Source organism: Apteryx mantelli, chromosome 9, assembly GCF_036417845.1.
Source record: "Apteryx mantelli isolate bAptMan1 chromosome 9, bAptMan1.hap1, whole genome shotgun sequence".
Classification (NCBI taxonomy): Eukaryota; Metazoa; Chordata; class Aves; order Apterygiformes; family Apterygidae; genus Apteryx; species Apteryx mantelli.
Window position 1 is genome coordinate 5,334,651 of NC_089986.1, and position 17,716 is coordinate 5,352,366.

Sequence of the window (17,716 nt, forward strand, 5' to 3'; positions counted from 1 at the left end):
GCGTGGCCTCCGCGGGGCGGGGCGGGGCGGGAGAGTATCTAGGCGGTGGCTGAAGCGCTGCGAACACTCTCCGCGGCGGAGCGCGGAGCGGCGGGTGTCCCGGTAGCTGGCGGGGCGGGGGCGCGGCGGCCGGAGCACCGGGGCGGTGAGTGTGCTCGTCCCTTCCCTGCCGGCGCCCCGGGGAGGGGGGCGGCGGTTTCCCAGCGTGGTTTTGTCCCGTAGGTCGTGGGAGGCTCTCCGCGCTGGGAGGAGCGCGGCGGCGGTAACGGCCGCGGGGAGCGGTTGCCCCCGCGCGAGCCCGTCCGTTGGCGCCTGAGGGGAGGCATCGCCGGCGCGTCGCCGCCTTCCCTCCCGCCGCGGCGGGGCGAGCGGCGGCGAGGGAGGAAGGTGTTTCCCCGCCGATAGGAGAACTTAGAGGAGAGAGAGGAAGGGGGGAAAAAATTAATAAAAACCTGCTGCTGTCAAATCACCCTTTGGGCGCGTCTGCACCCGCCTGTGGCGCCTGCGAGCGTGTTCACTCTGCTCGGTGGAAACAGGAGTCGTTCCTCTGAGGAGAGTCTCAGCCCGCCTGAGCAGCGTCTTTATTTGAGCACGGGCGCTTTATTTCCGAGTAATTCTGCGATGAGTGTTGCAGCAGTACTTTAGAACTCGTTCATGCCGGAGAGAGTAATATGATACAGGTCTGTGTGACTTTTCTGCTAGCTGCCCAGCTAGAGCGATACTTCTGAAGCCTTTTTTCGATGGGCTTCCCGTGTTTGAGACACGAGTTTTGGTGGGGTTTTTTTTTTGGTCAAAAATCATAAGGAAAAAGATTGATAGATATTTTAAAGAATTATCTGGCCATCTCCTAGTCCCAAGGCAGGGTCAGTTATGCATGAAGATTTTGTATACAGTTTTATATGGATACATACAGCAGTTACTCTTTCCGTTTCCAGTCAGAACACTTGCATGTCCTGACCACTTGACCCATGACTGTGTTTATTATGAAATTTGTGACTATGAATAATCCTTTTGTGTCTAAAAGCAGAAGTTACAGCTTTAATCATATGGTAGCCTCCCTTTTACTTATAATAACATTGTAAAGCATTTCAGTGCTCAAAAAACTGTAGAAGTATACAGAGTATTTAACTTTTTTGTTTATTAGGAAACTTAAATGAACTTGCATGTTATTTGCTGGAGATAATTGTGTTACTGAAAAGCTTTAGTTTAAAAGTTTTTAATTGTATTTAAAAAGAATTCAATATTGTTGAAGTGTGTAACTCAGTTTTGGGTTTGTATCTGCATTTGATTACATCAGTATGAAGACTTTTTTTATTATTAATATTGGCTAGTATGGCCTAATATTAACAAGACACACAATCTGATGCAAACAGGTGAATGAATATGCAACTGATTAAACTTATGAAGCATTGTCTGTAACTTCTAGCAGCAGTGAGATGGCAAAGTGGGAAGACTTTGACATCTGTCTATCTGAACATACATATCATGTACACATACCCACATACGTTAACATATGCTTCACATGGGTAAGTAAGAACTCTTAGAAAGATGCCTGAATTGTTGTGCTTCATTATGTGTACAGATTTTTCCCCTTCCTCCACCAGTTTATTTTGTTTTAATCGGATCTATGTATGATCAATATATCAAATATTTAATATATCTTGTCATTAAAGGACCAGTCATATAACTTGCATAATGTGTGTGAACTGTTTCATTAATTGCCTATTATCTTTGATTCCCCAAGTCTTTATCAGTCTCTATCAGTTTTGATATGACCAGTACTTTAGTTTGATGGAAAACTATGCTACCCTGCTTAGGTGAGAGACTTTACCAAAATGTCATCTCATAGATTGATGTATATGCATGTCTATGATATTTTATCCTTTCAGTGAAATCAGTGTTTTAAAATAAAGCTACAAAACTTCATACAGTTGTAGTGGTACTAGTTTTTAAAATAGAATATTCTACTGAACTATTTATATCCCTCTATCAGTTTTGTATTTCCCAGGTTCTGTCTCTTTTAAGCAGTGAGGTCTTGGACTAGATTTGTACTTTGCTATTTTCATTTCCTTCATATTTTTCAGAGCTGTTGTAGCTGTAAGCTTGCTTGAGTGTGATGGGGAGTTATCCTCTAGGAGGTGAGGGAGGGAGAAGGAAGGGTTGTTGTTGGGCTTTTTCTTTAAGGGTACAGGTTAGGGTTGGGTATTGTATTAAATAACCCCTTTCCTTAATAATGCAAGCTTTAAGGTATGTTTATACCACAACAAATGTGTACTTCTGTGGTCTAGGTTATATCTTTGTTAGAGGTTTGAAAATCTGAGTGATTTACCTAAGGTACAGCTTTCTTCATTCTGTTCTTTCTAACTTATGTGGGGAAGATGAAAGAAAAAAGAAAATTTGTGGAGCTAAATTGTTCATGGAAAAAAATCAATTCAAGCCAACTTTAGTATCAGCTGTGTAATTAAATTTCAGAAAGGCATGTAGCTAACAGAAATATTTACATGACACAAGATGAAGTTAAAAATACCACGTTTTTCCAAGTTATTTTCTTCATATCCTCCAAAAAGGGAATTTGGAATTAGCAAAGTGTAAAAGAAAAATTACGTGTTTTGATGGAAAGCTGAAAGTAGGGCTTGCAGGACTCAACAAGGAGAGCAAGCAAGGTTGAAACTTATGAAGGGGCTGGTTCTTCTTCTGCCTCTTCTTGGTTTGGTTTCAATTGTATTGGATGGAGAGTGGGGGAAGAGAGAGAATTGGAATTAAAAAGAAACCTGAAATCTAAAGACACAGCAGGAAGTCTTTAAATTTCTGCTGCATTGTAAAATGCGTGGGTGTGTTCTAGAGATCCCAAATCCCCCTGTACAGGGAGGGTAATGGTGGACAGAATGCCGTTTAATCTTTTGAATCACTTTTCTCTGATGAAAGCCCCAAAAGATCTCCCTTGTTTGGTGATTTTAATTTTGGTTATCAAATATATGGGTATTCTCAGTAATGAGTAGTTAGGTATCGCAAGCTCATGTGACTTAAAGAATTAGGAAGGAAAAAGGCAACCCAAACTTTCCTTTTAAGAGAAAAAGAAGCAGCCTTAAGGTTTATCTTAACTTTGCCATAAGATAAGTGAGTTCTATCCATGAATGGAAAGCTATTCAGAACTATTTGTTATGTAAATGATTACCAAAAGTAAAATAGATTCTATATTCTTTATTTTCAATTGTTTTGATATCTGCAGGGGAGAGGGCCTACTTATGTAACTGGTGAGCCATATAATCCAGTTTTGCTCAGAGCAATCTCATATTGCAAGTGTATGAATGTGTATGCAGGGGACTGGACAAACTTGCTCTGTGGCTGGCTATGCCATACAGTACTGTACTTCTGACTTTCAGTGCCTCTAACTTAAGACAGATCTAACACTTGTCTACAGAATTACACGAAGCGTCTTAAGAGACAACCTAAGGTGAATGTTTGTGGCATTTGTTTCCTTTCCCCTGAAGATATTAACACAATTGAAAATGAGGAATATAGATTCTATTTTGCTCTCTGTTATCATTCACATAATGTAACTTAATAGTTCTTCCGTTTGCACTTGGTATTTAATATTTAAAGCAATACAAAAAGGCAGAGATGTAAACAAACTGTATCAATCACATTAGGAGTATATTCAGTTTCTTTTATACCTTAAATAGCTTAATATGGTTATTATGGGATTTAAGTGTCTCTAAGATAACAATACTATGAGAGCATAAGTTGGATGAATTGCTGTTGCTGTATGAAAACTCCTAAATTTCCTGCCTTCATTGAAAGAATGATGTGATCTTTCTTCATTTTCTCTCCCCAAAATTCTATTTCTAAAGTTAATCACACATTGTACTAAATATACATGTAGATACTAAGGTATCTTGTGCATTTTGCTAAAAAGTAAAGCAACACTAGATTGCGTGGCCTCAAAAATCAAAGGCTTCATTTTGTTTTCTGTGTGAGTCTCTCTTGCACACATACAAGTGCACACATTCTACTTGTAGCTCCCTCAACCCAGATACAGCATTTAGAAGTAGCTAGTCCTTGGCCATGTGGCCAATACCTACTATCTTTTTGCTGTGCAACAGTTATGTTCTTTTCTGCCTGTTTTGATGTTGAAAAATTCTGAATAATATCTCATTTGGTGGCCTTAAAATGTGTGATAAGGAGTTCTTATGAGGTGTGTAAGGTCACATCCTGCTTTGTTTAATGTACTTCAAAGCTAATGATTGTGAAAACTGCAGACTGTAGCTAATCTGATGTAAACTGAATGAGTTGTCCACTTATATTTTGGTATTTTAGCATGATTGTGAAGCAACTGTAGCTATGGGACAGGAAAAGAAAAATTTGTATTGATAAAAGCTAATGAGTTAAATGCATCTGGCTTTTAGGTTAATAAGACTTGACCTTCTGTGTTATAAAGGATTTGTGTCTTAGCCAAGTGTTTAAAAATTACAATAACACGTGAGAAATATTTTTCAGGTCTTAAGACTGTTCTTTCAGGAAGAAATAATAATGACAAATAATATTCCTGCCAGAAGAAGAAAGTTAACACTGTGGTTGCATTCAGTTTTACCCAAATAGCTGAGCTATTAGTCAGAAAACATCTTTCCCTTTATTCATGTACTCCAGCTCTGCAGTTTTACAGCATTACCGTTACATCTAAACAAGTAATTGCTTAATAGTGCGAAGTGTTTCTAATCTACTGTGTATGTCTGAGAAATCTATACTCACAATGACCTTGATGGGACTAATGGACAATTAGCTGCTTCTAGAAAGATCCTGATGCCTATCAGGACTGAAACTTTGAAATTACCATATGCGCAGTGGGAGATATATATATATATAGATATAGATATATATTTTAACAAGTGCTTGTGTTTGTATATTAAACTAGGAATGGTCTTTCCAAGCCTTGAAGAACTTCAGTTTCTGTGATTTTGTGTTCATCTGTTTTTTCCATCCGTATTTTTTTGTATGTGTACTGGGTTTGGGGGATTTCCATATTTGAGAAGGGAGAATTTTCACTTTCTGTCTTCTTTTAACAACATATTTAAGACTTGTTTTGTTTTCTCCAATGTTATTCCTTGAAGCTTGCTTAGACAGCGCAGGAAAGCAAACACTTCAGTTACCTTGCCAATAATATAATTTGCCCAAACACTTGCTCCCTAGCTGCATTTTGCATCTCAGCCTTTTGAGGAGAGATTCCATTCCACCTCTTGATTCTCCTGCGGAGTTTGTGGAGTAAACCATAGAACCTGGCCTTATACTTTTGAATGTTGTGTGTTTGCTTGTTTGTTTGTTCTTTTTTTTTAACTGACCTCAACATGCCAAGGTAATGTTAGGAGCACAGATGTTTTGCTAAGGACGGCCTGTCTGATTGCCTCACTATTACTTAACCACTGGAGACTGCCTCCTTCCTTGGCAATATAGCAAAATCTCATTTTCCAGTAACTACTGCTTCCAAGTCTGAGGTAATGTTCTCTGCCCCAGCTTTTCCAGTGTACATCTTGTTTATATAAGCTGTAGTTAGAATTAAAGCAGGTTTAAAGATTTAAGATGTATCTTTTTAATTGGTACAGTAAAACTGTCTTTTTGGAAAGCTTTTTTCCTCAACATTTAAACTAAAGCAGTTATTGGAGTGTTTCCTGATTGTGTACTTCACATAACAATTTGAGTTCACTGAAGCCACCCATATTTTCTTTCTTGGATATCTTTTTTTATATAAAGCATTTTCTCTAGTTTCTAAACTATTTAAAAATAATAATCAAAAGCTAAGACCATCTGAGCAACTGACTGTAATATCAGATCCTCAACTTGACATCCTGTTGTTGTAAATGAGATACCTAGGTCTCTACCTGAAAGATTGTTGGTAAAGACTGTAGATGCATGATACCCTTTTCATCTGGCAAAGAGGTGGGAGGAAGATGAGAGGGAAGCCAAGTTATTTTTACTGTAAATATGTCAGTTTGAGTTGTTAATTTCAGATTTATTCAAAAAGCAGGAGGAGGCAACACTGGTGTCTGCCAAAACCAAAGTAATTAGTGGGAGTCGAAAGATGTCTAATGCTTCCTACAAGTACTAAAGGGAAATAAACTATTTTCTTATTAAACTGGATGTGGACTTTTAAAACACTGTTGCAGTTCTATTTTATTTTTAAAAGCATGTGTACTTACATATGGTGAATAAAAACCTCCTTGTTTTGTTTATTTGCAATAATTTTCAGACAGCAGGTGTTTAAAAAAAGTGAAAAACAAAATTGTCTCCATGTTTCTAAAATAAAGATTCCGGTAACACTTAGCAAAGCTGACATCTGAGTTGAAGATCACAGAATAGGCTTTGGGCACATAAAGATCTATACTTCTACATGTCTGTGACCTGACCAGAAAAAAGTCTTATTTCGGCACCGTGTGCTCTACAGTCCACCTTCTTTTTCCCTTGTCCTATGACACTCTGGCAGTGATTAGTCCAGTCGCAGAAATCATGTCTCTACATCTGTTCTTCTGCTGCTCAGCAATATCTTATCTCCCATTTTTCTCTGTCCAAAGCTGTTATTAGTGGAGGTCTGCAAATTGATGAGCTGGGAAGCAGAGGATAGCATAGTGTCTATGAGAACTTTTTTGAGGAGTTGGAGGTGGGGGGAAGCAAAGGGAGGCAGAGCTCAAATCATTTTAATGCAATGCTAATGTGCTGGTCTTGGGCAAGTTGCTAAGATCTCATTTCCATCCTGCAGTATTGTTGTGAGGTGTGCAAGTATCATAGGATAGGGATTGTGCGCTGTCAGTAGCTGATAGTAGTTGAAGTCTGGAAAGGATGTTTTGACTTTGTTCTAAGTCATTCCTCTGTGTCAGCTGAGCCCTCCTTCATCTTCTCTTCTGTTTTAAGTTTCCCTTGGCACCCAGATACAGCTGTACAGACCTGTTTACATGTGCTCTGGCATTTCCTCTGCTGTGCCCTTTGCGCTCTGTGCTCCTGCAGTGTGTGCGTATGAGTCCCTACTGCTTTTAATGTCCACGGAGCACTGCCCGCCTCCTTACTTCTGCCATCTGAAAGTGCCATCGCATGGAAGCAAACTATGGGGTGTACTCGCTGTGGCTTACTTTTTAGAGTGAGCAGGAGTAATTTTACTGTCTTCCACTACTACCTTCCTAACACTGCAGTAAACTATTAAACAAAGTGATTTCATTATTGAATGAAAGTCTGTTTATAAGCCAGAGACAAGTGCATGCCACTGAATAGCTGGTGAGTAACTTCTTTCCCCCTGCCCCTTATCTGACAAACTCTGGCTCAGATGTATAAAGAGCTCTAAATACCTATTGGAAATTAAGATGGGTATGAAGGAATGTTCTTAATTGAACAATATCTGATGGAACTAAAGAGTCTGAAACAATGTTTGTGGTGGCTCATAGCTGTAGGTGTTCCCATTCTTTCTCCTAGGGACAGGTTCTCAAGGCATGTGCCACGCATGTCTGAATGCAACTTCTGAATTCACTATCACCTGTGTAGTCACTTCATACCCTAGCCGTGCTTGTTCTCTGTTTCCTGTACGGAAGAGCTTTTAGTTGATTAGTCTTCCCCAATGTCTGATTTATAGAAAATATGGTAGCACAAACATGTGGATTTTAGAGCTTTTGGAGTCTCCACTTGTCCAGAAGCTACTTCTTAGCATTATCTGTAGCTAGCAGTTTCCATCTGCTATTCCTGCAGTGCACATGTTGAAATAATAAGGAAAACAGAATACTAGATTTATGAGAAGATACTAAGAAAAAGAAGCAAGCAGAGATGTCTTATGGGATATATGTAATGGCAGGGCAGATGGAGAACTTGCATCAATGAAAGAGAAAGAAATTAACTATACGTAGATTTATTTTGTGGGGATGGCATGTATGAAAGGAAAAAAAAGCTGTTGGTAAAACTTTTATATACAAGTCTGAGTGAGGAAAACCTGCTTATGGTATCAAAACAGAACACTTGTTAGTTTGATATAACTGATGCCAGGTCTTCAAATATGAAGTGACAGTGAAATACCTGTTAGCTTCAAGAGGACAAGCTTTCACTTATTTACAATGAAAATAAACTCTTGAAGTTTTGGAAGCATATTTCTCCATGAGAACACTCGCATATCTTGTATTATTTGGAAGGCGAAGCAAGCAGCATAGGTCCAAATCTGCGTGTAGAAATTGTTACAAGGAGCTAGGTCCATCTAATACCATAGTATCTCTACTTGCAGTGAGAGCACTAAAGAGGTAGGTGTATGATAGTAAGTATTACTACTGCTTCTCATTTAGGGATTGGCAGAGACTAACTGAACTAATATTTAACATACCTTCCTAAATATTTCTCATTTCTTTGTGATAACTTGGAATAATCTTTATCTATGGAACTATCCATTCTTTGAGTTTTTACTTAATTCCTTAAGAATTGTGGGGCTTAAGAAGAATCCTCAGAAATGTAACCGAAGCACTAAGAGAAGAACAAAATAGACTTTTGCTTTCAGGGATTATATTGGGCTCTAGGATTGTTCTGGAAGCTGAAAAAAGTGACACTAATGGATAGCCTAGTTATAGAAGGAAAAAAAAGCTTGTTGGGATTTTTTTCCACCTTTTTTGGGACTGGTTATTTAATCTACTTAACCTGCATTTCTCCAGCATAAAATAAAGAAGATTGTAATGATTGTGAGGCATCTGGTTCATTAAATGGTAAAGGTCAATTTGAATGTGATAATGCTTTTAACAGCTTTAATATGTTGCATATAATAACTGTGTAAGCATCTAGGTGGCATAATATTCTTCAAGCGTGGTGATTTTTACTATCCGAGAGCAGCTTGGTGTAGATTTCTTAGAGATATCAGATCGATCATACTAGGTACTTTAAGGATAAATGGTACTATAGATTTCCTGAGGGTATTTTTGTAAATCTTTCTGTGCAATTGTTGAATAACACTTTGTCCAAAAGATAGCAGTTGTAAATCCTAGATACTGTGTTTGTGAATTGTAGAGATGTTTTGTACTGCCCTGATCAAAGCTGTGTAGTGTACATATCTATTCGTGATTTGTGTTACATACATTCAAGAGACTACAGGAGACCATTAGAATACTATATTCCTTTACAAAATGTGTTTAAGAGATAACATATTCACTCATAGAAAAATTCAGTGTTGAGTGGAATTTCAGTCAAGGCTATGAAAATACTTGATACCCCTTTGAAACAAGGAGTTGTTTCATCGTTGAAGTCTTACAAATCTGTGGATACAGCAGAAGACAGCGTGCTAACATGAAATTTAAATTTTTTCCATGCTTAAATGGAGTAGAGCTGAAGTCAGTTCATTTAAAAACCCATATTCCTTAAACAGTAATTTAGACCTACTTTAGATTACTTGAGGCAACATGCTTTTGCTATATAAGGCTAATTCACCTTAAATATGGATTATGGAGATTGCTGAAGATTTTTTTTTTTTTTACCCTTAAACTGCTGCTAATCTTATATTCTTGTATTTTACCTGGTCGACTACAATAATAAAATATTTTTGACTGTCTTTAGCTTATACAAAACATAGTTAATTAAGACATGTTATACTTTTTCCCTAGAGTCAAAATATAATATTCAGCTGACCAACTTGCATGAATAATCCATCACTGTGAATCATTAATTTAGATGACAAGCTATGGTAATTGATGTCTTTATGCAAGCTATGGAAGCGCTCAAGGAAATCACTTATTTTTCTTGTTGGTACATTTTAAATTTATTTTAGAATGTTTCACGCCATGAGTAGTATTGGGCTGTAGCCTCTGAAACAGATCCACCTGAGAACTGTTTCTGTGGGAATAAGATTTTGGCAGGAAGATTTTTTTAATAAATATCTGTTATTCTGAAAGACTGAAAATTGAGACTTATCTTGGGTTAATCCTGTGTACATGTACTGGATGAACCACTGTGTTAGTTTTTGAAGTTTCTAGTAACAGGGTGTCATACTGCTATTAGATAGCAATTGCTTTATATATGATGTTTTTCAAAAATCTTGGCATTATTATATCTGACAATGCAAATGGGTAGTACAAACGCTAATACATAGTATATAAGTTGGTATTTAGACCTTCCTATGTTCTAATATGTTAGAAGTGATTAACTGATGAGTTGATAGCATGTTTCTGTTTCAAACTAAGCATATCAAAGGCTGATGCATACATTTTGTTAAGACTTGCACTTGAGAAGATAACTTGCCAAACAATTCATAAAGCCCTTTAAAATGTTAAATTATACTGTAGCTATCATGTCTGTATGGCAGGAAAAGTACTAATTTTTTGCTTCCTTTGTAGGATTTTTTTTGCCCCTTTCATTCATAACAGAAATATTAGGGTTTACTAGTCTACACCTAATACATAACAATTTACAGTTATTTTATCTGTCTTCAAAACAAGAAGGATGCAGCTAGGTCAGTGTTTGGAGGGAAGCCTACAGCTTGGTGGTATTTCAGTAGTGCTTTAAAAGTGGAACAATAACCCAGAATAAAGGCATCAGGTTGCTGAGATAAAATCACTAGGCTGTATCTGTTTTGTAGTATTAAAGATCAAGTTGACATCAGGGGTTTTTCTCTTTTATTGCCCATGTTTCATAAAACATCCACTCCGTATCTAAATTTCTCCTGTATCAGCAACCCAAGATGTTTGCTTTCACTCCTTCTGCTTTGTACATTGTGTTGCTGTTGCAGAAAGGTTACTTCACCTCAAATATACTTTACTTTTTTATTACAAAAGTAGAATTTTATGAACTTATGAAAGGTTTTTTATGCTTACACACAGGCTCCACGTATGCAAAATATGGTAGAATTGAAGTCTTTCATTTGGCTTTAATGGGTCTTGGACTTGAAATACACAGTACTGCAATGCTTTGTAGTCCATAAAGGAAACTTCTTAAATACTTATGTATTGAATGACTGAGATGCACAGTTGCCTATTGGGGTAGAGTCTTAGCATTAGTATTTCTACATGTATTCTCTAAGTTTCAATGGTTTTGAAAACATGTAGGCCTACTTTACGTGACACTTATCAGCACTTGAATTCTCCAGGAATTGGCACTTCTGGAACATCTTATGGCAGGCAAGCAAAATTAAATACGTAAATATGAATTTGGTCTAGTCTAGCCCAAACAACTTGAGTATACTATAGGTTGTTATACATGTGCTTGTTTGTTGTTTGTGTGGTGTGGGTTTTTTTAGCAGTACTATAGACCTTTGTCCTTTTATGACTTTTCTAGAGAAACAGAAAAGTAAAACCTTAATATCCAAATAGAGGTAAATATTCAAGAACATCAGAAAACAGATAGCAAGTAAAACATGTGAAATGATGACTTCTTAAAATGACTGGTATGGGAATTTATTTACATTGCTTAGGGACTCTTCATCCATCATCTTGATTGATAAGCTGTTCACATTTTTTCAGTCTCATGCCTACTGCCAAATAAATAACACAGATCATACAGGGACTTAAAATGTGACTTCATCTGAAGAGCAAGCTTGAGTATAGCCTGAAATGTTTCAGCCTGCTGTTCTATGCATGCACAGCTTCCCCTTCAAAACAGCCTTTTCCATTGTAGATCTGAATTTAATATCTTTCTCTATACATGAGCTCATTTAAGTTGATGGAGGACTTTTCAGAGCAAGGTGCTGTATAGTGCGCACAGTGGTTAAAAATTTGACCATTAAACAAAAAAGTAGCTTTATACTGCATTTGAGTGGTCACTTCTAGAAATAAAGTAAACAAGTTAACTTTCAGTGAGGTGGGTGAAATCACAAATTCTTCTGACTGTTTCCTTTTTAAACACTTTTTATGTAGTATTTAACAACTGTTGTCTAAGCTGTTGTAGGCCATCAGCCATTCTTTCAAAATATTTTTAGAAGAAATTTAACTGATGATCTAAAATTAATCAGATATGTAACTGACCAATACCATTTAGCTATTTTTTCCCATCTAATTTTACTTCTTATTTAAATCTCTTTTCTTATTTGTTCCTCCCCTTTGCTAGTAGTTATATGATTATCTTTTAAATCTAATAGCATGTACTCCTCTTTCAGTATTTTTTTAATCTGCTGAAGCCTTTCCTGTATACCACATTTTTCATTATAATTTATCTGTTAAGGATGAGACTTTCGAAATGTAAGAATTACTTAGTGGCTAAAGCTTTTTACTTTTCAGTGGTTCTTATGTGTGCTAGAAAATTCCACTTTTTTGTAAGCTCAGATTTCTGTAGACCTGAACAATACCAAGCCTGGAAGTTCTTCCAGCCAGTTAACTACAGACAAATTGGAGAGGCGAGGAGGGAAAAAAAGGAGGACCAAATGTGTGAGAAGACTAAAAGGGTCATGTATGAAGACATTAATGACATCCTTTCGAGAGAGATTGTTGCTGTTTTCCCAATATTTTGAATTTTTCTTAAGATGCCAGTTGACTATAGGGAGGGGAAGTACTATTTTGGCTTCCCCTTGTTCATATGCACTTTTTTTAAATATAGTTACTAATGGTAAGTTATTTGTTAGTGCACCTTATTGGTTAATTCAGTTATTCCAGAATTCAACTCTAACTGGCAGACAGTTCCCATCCATGTGTGACACAGGTTTGTCTGGACATGAGTTCTGTATAGATAAATTGACATGATAAAATATGCAAAATACCTTTTAATCTGAATAAAAGTTATTACTCTGATAAGCTTTCAGCTTGCACAATTAGCCTTTGGGCTCAATTTATATACGAAAAAGGTGGTATCTGTAATGGAGTACTGAATTGAATCCATATTTATTAAATCTATTAAAGAAGAATAGACCAGATTTTTCAGCTGAAATGCATCTTCAGTGAGCAATGACAATTTAATGGAGTGCTGTCAGCTGATACCAGGTCAAAAATCTCTCTTGCATTATTGGAAACAGGTGTGTCAATTAAAGGCTAGTTTTACAAAATTACTTAAACACTGATTAGGAATAGTATTTTCTGGAATATTTATCTCCCATTCAGGCGCCAGAATAGAGACTTGGTTTTTCAAGTGCTTGGCTGTTTCTGCTTGCTCTCAGCTGAGCTGTGGTGTGCTGTGCTCTCAGAAATCTGGCCCTGAATGTTGATGTCATATGTGGAAATAAAAAGAGGATGTGCTCACAATAAACTGGCGTTTGAGTTGGGTTCAAGTGGGTTTTGCCATGTGTTCCAATTTCATAAGGTATGAAAAGTATCATGTTGCTGATAAGGTAATGTTGCTGATTGCTTCATTTATTGAAAAATGGTAACCATGTTTTTTTATAAAGCAAGATAAAATGTTTATTAATGTGCCTCCTTTGGACATGCAGTGATTTGGTTCTGGGACATTAGATGCACAGCTGGGTTATGTAATCAACTTTTTTTTTCCCCCTGTGGGTTGGGAGGCTAAACAAAAAAAAATTGCTGAGATGTTTTGAAATATTTTTCTGAATATTAGTTCAAGCATAGGGGAAAACTAATTTTTTCAGGCCTTTTAAATAAAAGCAAAGGTGCATAGTAAACAGAACTCAATTCATAAGGGGGGGGGGTTATATGCCATCCATAAAACTCATAAAACAGTGACTACTTCAATGTTTTCATACCTCACTCAGAGATATGAACCTTACTTGCCCACATTGCCAAAGGAACCCTGTAAGCATTGAACTGAAAGATATGCTGAGACATTTTTTGATTTTTTTTTTCTTTCTTTACAATTGTTTAATTATGCATAGAGCATAGATCAGGAGCAGGTTTAGATAGCCTTTTTCTCTTGCCCTTCCTCTTATCCCCCTTCCATGTGAGGTCATTACTAACTAGCCTAAAAAAAGCCTCTTTTCAGCTCTATCTTTCAGTATTTAGAGGGATGTAGTTCAGTGGTTCTTAAACTGGATCTATGGGATGCATATGAGAATGTATACGGACAAGAGAATGTATATGGTTGGGGGTGTACATACACATATGTATGTGCATATATGTGTGTGTGTATATATAAATTTAAAAAATCTCTTTCAGCATATAGGGCATGGGGATGTGTATGCTGTATAAGGGGAATTTGAAACTCATTCATCTAGTTTATCCACTTTCCCAATGTATGGTCAACCACATCTTCACTTGTGACATGTTTGTCTACCACTAGATCTCTTTAAGAACATTATAGACTTCCCTAGGCAATCTATTCCAGAGTTTCATTGTCTTTATTAGTAAAATGCCATCACTATAATCTAGCCTGATGCTTTGTTACTGCAATTTGACACGGTTCTTGTCCCATCCACTGTAAGTATGGAATCTGAATACTATTTTAAGTCCTTCTTTAGCTTTTCACTCCTGTATGGATATGAAAGACAGGAACCAGAATAAAACAGCCCTAAACTGGCAAAACTGAGCTTTTTAAATCCATGTCACTTTAATACTTGACCACTTCAACTGGCATCATTGTTAATCAAATTACAGAAATAAGCACCTGCATTAAAGAATTTATAGCTGGACTGGAACGGCCATCAAGCTTAAGAGAAAATCACTTTGATGGGAAAAAATGCTCTTGGTTTTTCGAAAGGCACTACTTGCCTTTCACAATAAGCTTTCACTAATCTTGCATTTCACAATAACCAACTAGACCTCTTTTTCTGGCAATTCATCAATAATATCATAAAACTAATTATCTGAGACATCCACAGTTTGATCTGGATATTAAAGGGAAATACTTTCCCCAAGAAATGGGAATTTAAGCTCAACAACTGTTAGAGGGACTGGTGAGTGGCATATGTTCAATAGCAGGTGAATATGGTTGTAGTCCTCTTCCTGAAACACTTCAGCAAAAGACAGTGGTGAGACCTAGGAATATGTGAACAACCTGAGGACTTTGAGATAGTTAATGCTCTAACTTTGTCACGTCATGGTCTGACTCTATATTACAGGTTAGACTAGTAGCACCTTTAAAAAGTACATGGAACTGTTTGTTTAATAAGGTCACAAAACTTTTTTTTTCTAATGCAGACTCACTGAATGGGAATGTAAGCAGTGCTTGAGGTTAGGGATCAGCTGTGACCATTCAGGCTTGTAATTGCAGCTGTGATAGTGTGTTTTCAGGTCTTGCTGTACTGAGTTTTTCTTAATCCATTTTTTTCTTACTAGGCTTTTTGTTGCCCCTCCTAATATATAGTAACAACTCCTGAAACCTAGTGAATCTTGGGAAAACAAATGTTAGGCTATTAATTTCTGGATATATAGAGACATACATTTAAATCTTACCTAGGCAAAGCAAGTGCGTGTTTGTGTCTGACATCATTTGTATTGAATTTGGTAACTACAGTAAGTGCGTGCAAATTTTATGACCTTTTCTGTGCAGTGAGGTTTGTACTGTTTTAAGTCTAGCTTTTTTAATTAGCATCAGGAAAAAACATTTATTAACCTTTTATTCCATTACTATTAATGGGTTAGGTTACTAAGGACTCTGGGAGCTAGAAGAGATGTGTCCCATTTACAACTTGATGTTTGCTGTGGTCAGCTTCTTTCTCTCTTTTTATAAAGACAAGCACCAAGCTGATGTCTCAGCTGATTACTGTTTGCTCTTTAAGCCATGCAGGAATCCATGCTACTGAATGTCAGACAGGATTAGGCACTTGATACAGATAAATTGCTTCCACCTGTACACAGGCAGTTTGCTGCTTAAAACAACAAATTCTTGAGCAGTGTTCTTCACGTAGAGTGCTTTTATATCCCATGTTGAATGATTTTGAACAGAGAAGAAATAAATTAAGAACTTCATTTAAGCAGATAATTTCATACCATCCATAAATAATGTTTCTCAGTTTAAGTTCACCATGCCTGCTTTTGTCCCTCAGAGCTAACCATAATTTTAAACAGAGTATGCAGTGTATTAAGGTGATAGTTTTTCTGATGATGAGGTGTAGAGGTGGCTGAAGTATGCAGTCTGGTGTTAATTCCCACGAGTGTGTAGTTGACCTCTGCGTGCTTCTCTGAGGGTTAACAGGCTCTGTGTGACTGGAGTTGATGTATTGTTGGGGTGTGATTGGAACCAGTAAAATAACTGGTCTGAAGTGAGTGACTTAAAAAAACAAAAGTGTGCTTTGAGCAGCATTTAGCACATAGCTGCACCAGCTCCGGGACATCTGTACAATGCAGTGCAATCTGATTGTTGGCTAATGAGTTTGCTGCGGAGGTATAATGATTTAAAATATCTCTTTTGATGTGGCTATGTTAATGGAACTGGTCAACACAGATTGGGTCAAAATTCCTGTTTTGCACGTGTGCTTGCTCTTGCTTTGAGGCCCAGCTGTCCACCTCACTTATTTAACCTCTTCATTTAGAATTAAAACTCAGACAACCCCTGGAGAGCTTGTATGCAGGCACAGGACTTCAGGTTAACCTATTTATTTTTCAAAGCCAAGCTCATTAAAATTATTAGCCTAATATTTTTTACAAGGATATGTATTACCTGCCAATGTAAAATATTACATGCAGATGAATCATAGCATATAATGCAAAAAAAAATGGGGTTAGTAGTATAGCCTGCTTAACAAAGGATAGAATTAATGTTGACTTACCACAGGAAGCCCTAGAGGAAACACCTAAGACTCGTTGGAAAACAATTTTGGAAGCATGTGTGTGGCAGGGACAATGAGGCTTCAGCATTTGTTTTTCGTTATGTGTATTAGATATGGGTTGATTACTTTCTGTAAGGTACTGGAGTTCTCAAAAATTATAAAAATCCACTCTTAAAAACCTTTAAAAAAGATTCTCAGAGTGACACATAGCCTGAATGCATTCATACAGCCGTAGGGAGATCGCATAGATGTGAGCCAGTGAAGAACAGAAGTGGATTGATTGTTCTTGGGTGCTTCATGTTTGCTTGCTCGTCTGCAGTGCTTTAGCATTTCCAGTCAGAGCTAATGTGATACAAACTTCTCTGTGTGGGAGAATGAGAGATTAAAACAAATTCAGCTCCATACACATGTTGTTTAAATGGCTTATCATAGAGCGCTTGGAAAAGCATCAGTTTTCATAAACACAAACCAATGAGGCTTGAACAGTGATCCACAAAAGTGCATTTCAAGGCCAAATTCCACCTTCCGGGCACAGCTTGAGTACTGGACTCTACACTGAACTGTTGTGTCCGCAGATGGCCAAGAGGGATTTATGAACAGCCATAGGTCTCAAAGGCCGGGATAAACAAAACCATCAGAACAAAGATGTGAATATCTGACTATGTTTCATTCTGCGTGTTTTTTTTCCAAGTGAAATGAGCCTCCTTTTTTTCTTTTTCTTTTTTTCTTTTTTTTTTGCCTCTGAGGAAGTTGTACTTGTTGTCTTCAGTTGTTGCATATCTTCTCTTGTGGACAAGATAGCTGCACAGCTGGGATTGTTTTCTTTTTTGTTCCTGTCTCTTCCTCCTTCTGTTTGCTGCTTTCCTATTTATCCCTTAAAATTGCTGCTGTTCCAGACATTCTCTGTGATGAATAATTGAAATAACACATATAGGGTGGTGCTGAATTTGTTTGTTGCCTTCATATCCTGCCTGCTCATCAGGTTAGAACGGTATGAGTACTGCTGCAGTCTTTTCAAGCTGGTAAATTCATGGATGCTAGGGAAGAAGTGAGAGCAAGGAAGGATTTGAATGAGGAGATGGAGGGGGGGAAAAAAGGAGACTTTAGGGGCAGTTCTGTCCACTATTGATGTTAACT

General features: G+C 37.3%; 1 protein-coding gene across 1 annotated transcript in view; it reads left to right on the forward strand.

Annotated features, from left to right (window-relative positions):
* Window positions 1-47: 47 nt before the first annotated feature.
* SERPINI1 (serpin family I member 1) overlaps window positions 48-17,716 on the forward strand; it is a 50,997-nt gene continuing 33,328 nt past the window's right edge. The window contains exon 1 of the mRNA XM_067301584.1: window positions 48-145. The gene's annotated coding sequence lies outside the window, so the exon portion shown is untranslated. The remainder of the gene's footprint in view (window positions 146-17,716) is intronic.